A 7813-nucleotide genomic window follows, 5' to 3' on the forward strand; every position below is an offset into this window, starting at 1 on the left:
ATACAACAAGGGTCGAAACAAGTCAACTGACCTACTATCTCTACCACTGAAGACTTACATCTTTCTGGAACCGGAAATGACAAGTATCTCGGATGTGACAAACGACGTCTGATAAGTCTGGATAGTACTTAGATTACACACACTGTGTCTCAGTTTATATAGAAGTTAGTAAGAAAACCGTCCATATATGTATATCCGTAGGAGTTTTCTAAAGAATGATGAAAAGTTCGAACCTAATAACCCTAAATGTCCACACGAAAAAGAATACGTTGCAAACAACACGAATCGTACTACACGTGTTGACTAATTAACAACTAATTCTCTGAAAAAGTATTCATTTAGAGGACATGAATGATCATTTCAGAATTACTTGCCCATGAGATTTAAATTTACTAAAACCTTGCCAGAAGTGCGACAAATAAGAGATTTTTAAAACCGAAATTCCAAGGATGATTCACGAAGTAGGAATATCTTACTTACAATTACGTCCTAAGACGGATAGGTATAACGTAGTAGCGTACTACTCCAAAACTACCACTACTATTAGAATAGCGAAGTACAATCATTGACAAGAAAAATGACTAATTAGTAGTTCCTCGTGATATATGTAAGTGTTTAAGTTTTCCAGTTGTGGAAAGTTGAAATTCGTATTCCCTTCCTTTAGGAACCAAAAAGAGCGAAAAATTAAATGGTAATGAAATGAATAATTTTCGAAAACCTCCAATTTTAGTCCACGTTAGTACCAATGAAAAGAAAATAAATCTCTGTTTTCCCCCACTTCTGTCTCTTTCAAGAGTTAGTTCAACTGTTTGTAAGAATTCACATGGGTTTTTCTACTATTCAGTGAAGTTCACTGGGTGTATTTTAGTATTGAAGAATTCTGATTGCTTTTTAGGAGGAGCTATGTTATACGCAACGTGATACATCATGATCATAGTCCGTATTACACAAGGAGGTCGGGCATGTTGTGATGGATACCTTTTGCATTTTACATAATACTTCAATATCAATATAGGGTATGACAACACCTGTATCTTTAACATTTTAACACCTGAAGATCCCAAACCCAATCAAAGCTGAAGTCAGGAATGAAAGGGTTCGAAGATATATTTGAAAGATGATCTGTATGTCGAGAATTTCGTGATCTAATTTGGCTAGCCGTTTCAAGGTATGCGTGGCACATGTGTAATAGTGACCTGGTGCGATGGCGTGACCAAGTGCCTTCAGCTAGTATGCATCCATTAAAATCGATGCGATCATAATTAATTTCGAAGGCCTAAAAAAACTACTTACATTAGAGATTTATTTATCGCTACGTGAGCTTACACTAGTAAGTAAGATTTAATACAGAGAGAAGCTCATCAACATGGACGCAGCTCTCACCCGAAAAATGAGCTGGACTATTTGTAATAGATCATTTATATCTAACTCTTTTTACCTTTGGATCCTTTGAGTGGAAATAAATTCAATCATACCCTGTGAGTTAGGTTAGGAATATATGGCAAGTTACCACAGGTCGATTACATGTAGGACAATAAGAGAATGGTAGTTACCAAAGCTGTCTTATCGAAGTAGTGTTCAATTATCTAAGTCTTCACTAATAAGTGAAGGGCTGGATGAACTCATGCTTTGTCTCTCTTTATTTCCGTAATGTAAAATTCCCTAAAAATTAAGAAATTAACGAGCGTAAAAGTACTAGTCATAAGGCCTTCTTGTCTTGTTATCACTTTATTTGTCATTGAGGGTATTATCTACTTCTTAGCCTAAAATTATTCAGGCATGAGGAATGTAAAAAAATTCAGGCTATTACTTCTCTTAGTTCAGACTTGAACCTCATAGTTCATAGTTCTGTTCAATGTCTTGATAAGGTAACGGTCTTTCTTGAAATGGGTAGAAACATACGATTTCATCATGTGTTAGGAATTGCCTACAGTCAGGAAGACCTATAGACGAGGGTCAGGCTCCGGCCCAAATCTCCCTATCTCATACACACGAGCAAATACAGAAGAAACAACAAATGTGGCAACAGTCTCTGCATCGATAGGCCTCAACATACACAAGGAAAGAAGTAAGATTCTCAAATACAATACGGAGAACACCAACCCAATCACACTTGATGGCGAAACTCTGGAAGAAGTGGAACATTCACGTACCTGCGAAGCACCATTGATAAACAAGGAGGATCTGATGCAGTTGCGAAGGCGAGGATCAGCAGAGCAATGGCAGCATTCCTACAATTGGAGATCATATGGAACTCGAAACAACTCTCAGCTAATTTCAAAGTGAGAATCTTCAATACGAACGTCAAGACAGTATTACTGTTCGGAGCTGAAACGTGGAGAATTACTACATCCATCGTCAAGAAGGCACAAGTCGTTGTAAACAGTTATTTACGCAGAATACTGAACATTCACTGGCCGGATACTATCAGCAATTGCGTTTTATGGGAGAGGATAAATCAGTTTCCAACTGAAGAGGAAATTGGGAAAAGATGTTGGAAGTGGATCGGACGTACATCAAGGAAATCACGAAACTGCATTACGAGGCAAGCCCTAGCTTGGGATCCTCAAGGGAAGCGGATAAGAGGAAGGCCAAAGAATACATTACATCGGGAAATAGAAACAGTTATGAAAAGGATGAATGTTAACTGGAAAGAAGTGGAAAGGATTGTTCAGGACAGAGTTGGATGGAGAATGCTTGTTTGCAGCTTATGCTCCTCGACGAGGGGTAACAGTGGTAAGTAAAGTATTTAAGTGACTTTTTCCGTTTCCCTTCAGGATTCCAAATTAGCACCTGCCTTGTGATGGAGTTAGGTGATTTCCTAAACATATATCCTATCCACTTCCAACGTCTTTTCCTAATTTCTTATTTTGATGGAAGATGGTTTGTTGCTGGTAGTATCCTATCAACGGAAATTGAGTATCTTACACAGACAAGTGTTTATGACTATCTATAATTTCTTGATGATGGTTGTAGTAGTGTAGTCCATTATATGAATTCCGTATGATATTGGCGATCTTCTTAGTTACTCCATGTTGTCGAAGAAGTTTCCATAATGTTCTCCTATCCACATTGTCAAACGCTTCCTCGTAATAAATGAAGTTGATCTCAAATGACGATTTCCATTCAACTGATTGTTCAACGATGATCCGTAATGTAATGATTTGGTCTGTGCACGACCAGTCTTTACGGAATTCGGTCTGTTTATCTCGAATTTGGGAGTCTACTGAATCTTTGATCGAGTTGATGAACACTCTGTTGGAAACTTTTTGTGGTACTGATAGTAATGTGATGCTTGTGTAGTTCTCACATTTGTTGAGATCTCCTTTGTTTGGCATTTTTGTGAAGTAAATTTCTTTTCAGTCTGCTGGAACCTATCCTTCCCCCCATATCTTGCTGAATAGGACGTGGAGCATGTTTGTGGCTATTTATTGACGTACTCTGAAAATGATATGGATATCACCGAGCACTAAGTTTAGTTCGGTGAAGACCTTGGCAGGCAATAGTTAACCTTTTCATAGTTTTATTTCGTTAAAGTAAAAGTGATCTTGCCACCTCTTAACAAAAAGACAAATCTTTTCCCTAAAAGGATGTGCAGATCTACTTGGCTCCCGGGTTACTACACTATCAAAGTAGTTTCACAATGAAGATCTAATTGCTCACTGACTGACAAAAGGCGTAGTAATATCTGTCTACCAAGGCGGAAGTGATATCGTTAGATACAATCTCCGTAGTCGATAAAGTCATAGCAAGGGAGATAAATGTAATTGTTCCAGGTTTTCTACCCACTAGCTATATTATATCCGAATATTAACACGGTTTCCTTTCAGGTAAACAACGTAACACAAATCTGTTGGCTACCTGAATGTAATATTTGTGCCAATTAATTTTGGATTTGTACAGCGTTCAGGACTCAATTCTAAGTCAAAAACGCGATACCTTCAGATGTATTCATACTTTTCTCCCACTCGAACACCAGTCTGTGAGTAATTGATAGAGTATGCAATGAGTAGATCTTCGAAATTTCACATTGAAGTATCCGGGTTGTGTTGGAGAAGCATATTTATTTGATACACATTGGCCCATAGGGTTTCTTCGTAATATTAAGTGTAACTGACAACGGATATCAGTCTGAAGCTCCAAATAATAAGCATTAGTGGTTTATGATTAATGTCATTTTGTATATGAGTTTTCAAATGTGCTCGTGGTTGTATGCAAAAATCCTTACGTAAAAAGTTTGTATATCAACAAGCCTGTAAGACCAGTGAAATGTCACTGAGTCGACGATTAATCGGTCATCAAGGTGAGCGATTTTTACGTCACATGACAGATCACTGAACGTTGAGCAGTTTATCAAACATCATGAAGAACAAGAATGAATAACACGAGGCAGTAAATTGCATGCCACAGACAGATTTATGTAACAGTGGACTTACCATATACTTCCTCAGTCCTCCCCTATGACACATTTTATTAATATGGTGTTTAACTTCAAAGTAGTCACAGTACCTGAATGTCACGCCAGTGTGGTTCAAATTATATATTGGCCGCCAGTTGTTACTTTGCTGGGAGCTAGATGGCACATTTCGCGATCAACTTTGGCAAGTTGGACATCCACAGAGGTCACCTACATTGGTGATCTGCGGCGGGGTCTTGAATATCTCAGTTTGGAACTAACGGTAGATTTATCCGATTGCGAGATCACAAGCCTTTGGATTTTACTTCGAGTATATGGTTATTAAGTGACTAAACTCTTGTAATATTACATCAAAATCACACCATTTATTAACTCCCCGTTCCTGCACCTCCTAATTTGATGGCTATCCTGCTTTCATTGCACGCTTGGTGAGAAAATGAAAGTTCTCCAGCAGAGTGCCACATGTTCAACAGGACAGATTAAAGAGCGAATATATGAATGCTATATCCTAGTTGTCTCAGAGGCCACGCATTATTGTTAGTCTATCAATCTACCCTATCCATCGTCCAAATTGACCAGTTAACTGCACAGCATCCAGTAATCAGCATCATGCGGTAGAAATACGTTTGGCTTGGAGAATAGTCGAGATGGGATTGCTTGGTTGACCCTACAGTCCTCTAGCGACTACGGGAGATTATTCCAGCTGGCGTATCTCTATCATCCAGCTACTATTCGACCTTCAGTTGTAAGGGTAGGGGCTTGGCAGAATAATGTTATTCTTTGCAGTATAACTTGAAGTGAATCTTCATTTTACAAGCAGAGTTTTTCATCGATGGGTCTTGTACCACTTGTTTGAGTTCATTTCAGTTTCTGAAAAATTGGATCACATCTTAGATTCAATTGATTTTATGTTGGTTGATCGGAATGAATAAGTCAAGAAATAAGTCTCTTCACAACCAGGAATATTATTGCTTAGTTACGTTTAATAAAGACTGACGTCCTAATGGGGTCCCCCAGGGCTCAATACTAGGACCTCTTCTCTCCTTGATTTACATTAACGATCTTCCTCAACAAGTTTCATCTGACTTGTTGCTTTTTGCTGATGATGTGAAACTTTGGAGAGAGATACGTAACCAAAAGGATATACTAGCACTTCAGGAGGATCTGACTCAACTTCAAAGTTGGGCAGACGACAACGGACTTACCTTCAACACTCCAAGGTGCAAAGTAGTCCATCTGAGACATGTTGCAGACTATAGTTACAACTTAGGAAACTCCTCTCTAGAAGTTGGTACCCTACGACCTGAAGTCATGTGCTAACTGTGACAAAAACGCCTTTCAAGCAAACCTCGCACTGGTAACATTGAAGCTCATTTTTGGTCAGTTTGACGGTAGAACCTTTCACATAATCCTCAACAGTTTTATTCGTCCTCACTTACAGTACAGAAACATAGTATTTCCTCCCTCCCTCCAAAAGGATAAGGACACTCTGGAACGTATCCAACGTCGAGCCACGAAATCAGTTCGGGGACTCACATTCAAACCTTACGAAGAGCGCCTTCAATCACTTAACCTTTACCCGTTAGAGTACAGGCGTCTTCGAGGTGATCGTCTTATGACTTACAGTCTCCTTAACACTTATGGTCATCCCCTTAAACATCTTCTTAAGCTTAGTCACAACACTAACCTAAGAGGTAACACCCAGAAACTGGAGACCCAACATAGCAAAACAGACTGTAGACACAACTTCTGCTCCGTAAGAGTTGTCAAATGCTGGAATTCGCTGCCTACTGAGCTAGTCCAAGCGACTTCTCAGGAGTCCTTTAAGAGGAAACTTGACCTATTCTTAATGACTAAGGATAACATATTATTTTGACTTCCATATAACTGTCGATCACGAGCACGCCTCAGCTCAATCCAGACCTAACGTCTGGAAAGTCAACATACCAGACATCATGAAATCAGCATCATCAGTAGATTGGAAAATAGACCCAGAGTCATCAATCGAAACGGCTTGGGACGTATTCCGGAGTTTATACTTAAAAGTTACCGCCCCCCACATCCCTTGGACTACACCTAAGGGGCCGAGAGACTCCACACCGTGGTTCAGTAGGGAGGTTCTCATCCTTCTCCGTAAAAGAAGGAAAATGTGGGATAGATTTAGGTTACTGGGGACTGACGAGGCAAAATCTCAGTATCAAAAGGCTCGAAATACCTGTGCCTCGACCCTCCGTAAGGCCAGAAAGCTGTACGAAGAGAAAATCGTTAGGGAATCCATAGAATGCCCTAAACGCTTGTATTCGTATATAAACCAAAGGACAAAAAGAAGAAGAAATGTTCCTTCACTATGGGGAGACAGCACTGCCTCATCACTAGTGGAGGATGACTTTGGCAAAGCTCAAGTATTCTCTAAATACTTTAGCGATGTATACACCATAGAAACACCCTTCTCACCAGTCCATGAAAATCCCCCCACGCAAGCACTGGACAGCGTGACCATTAAAGAACTCGATGTCCTTGGTCTGCTAATTAAGCTTGACATAGGTAAATCCACTGGACCCGATGAACTGCATCCTAGGTTACTAAAGGAATTAGCTAACTTTGTTGCGAACCCTTTAAGTATATATTTTAATCTATCCGTAACCCAGGGTCGTCTACCAAAAGACTGGAAGAACGCCATAGTAAGTCCAGTCTTCAAAATAGGTACAAAACATAAGCCTGAGAATTACCGACCAATTAGCCTAACTAGTGTGGTTGTTAAAATCTTAGAAAAGATTATTCGGAAGGAACTGTTAAAGTATCTCGATGAAAACCGGCTCCTCTCCGAAAAGCAGCATGGTTTTAGAACAGGTTACTCTTGTCTCACAAACTTATTAGTCGCTCGTGAAAGCTGGTGCGCTCTTAAGGACCAAAAGTTACCTATAGACGTAGCTTACATCGATTTCAGCAAAGCTTTCGACAAAGTTCTGCATAACCGGCTGTTATATAAGCTAAGGAATGTCGGGATTGGAGGCAATCTATTGATGTGGATAAAAGACTTCCTAGTTGGGCGTCAACAAAGAGTAAGGGTGAACTCCAAGTTGTCTAGCTGGGAAACTGTGCTTAGTGGAGTCCCCCAGGGTACAGTTTTGGGGCCAGTGTTATTCCTCCTGTACGTAAATGACCTCCCTCGTCTACTATCGTCATCGGTCTTACTCTGTGCTGACGATGTCAAGATATGGAGAGCGATACAAAGCAAGGGCGATAGCTTAGAACTCCAAAACGACCTGGAGAGATTATCTGAATGGTCCCAAACCTGACAATTGCCGATGCATATTGGCCACCAGGGTACAGATACACATACGATGAATAACACTGAGTTACCTATTGTCAAGGCACACAATGACTTAGGCGTCA

This window comes from Schistosoma mansoni, chromosome 6 (assembly GCF_000237925.1).
Source record: "Schistosoma mansoni strain Puerto Rico chromosome 6, complete genome".
Classification (NCBI taxonomy): Eukaryota; Metazoa; Platyhelminthes; class Trematoda; order Strigeidida; family Schistosomatidae; genus Schistosoma; species Schistosoma mansoni.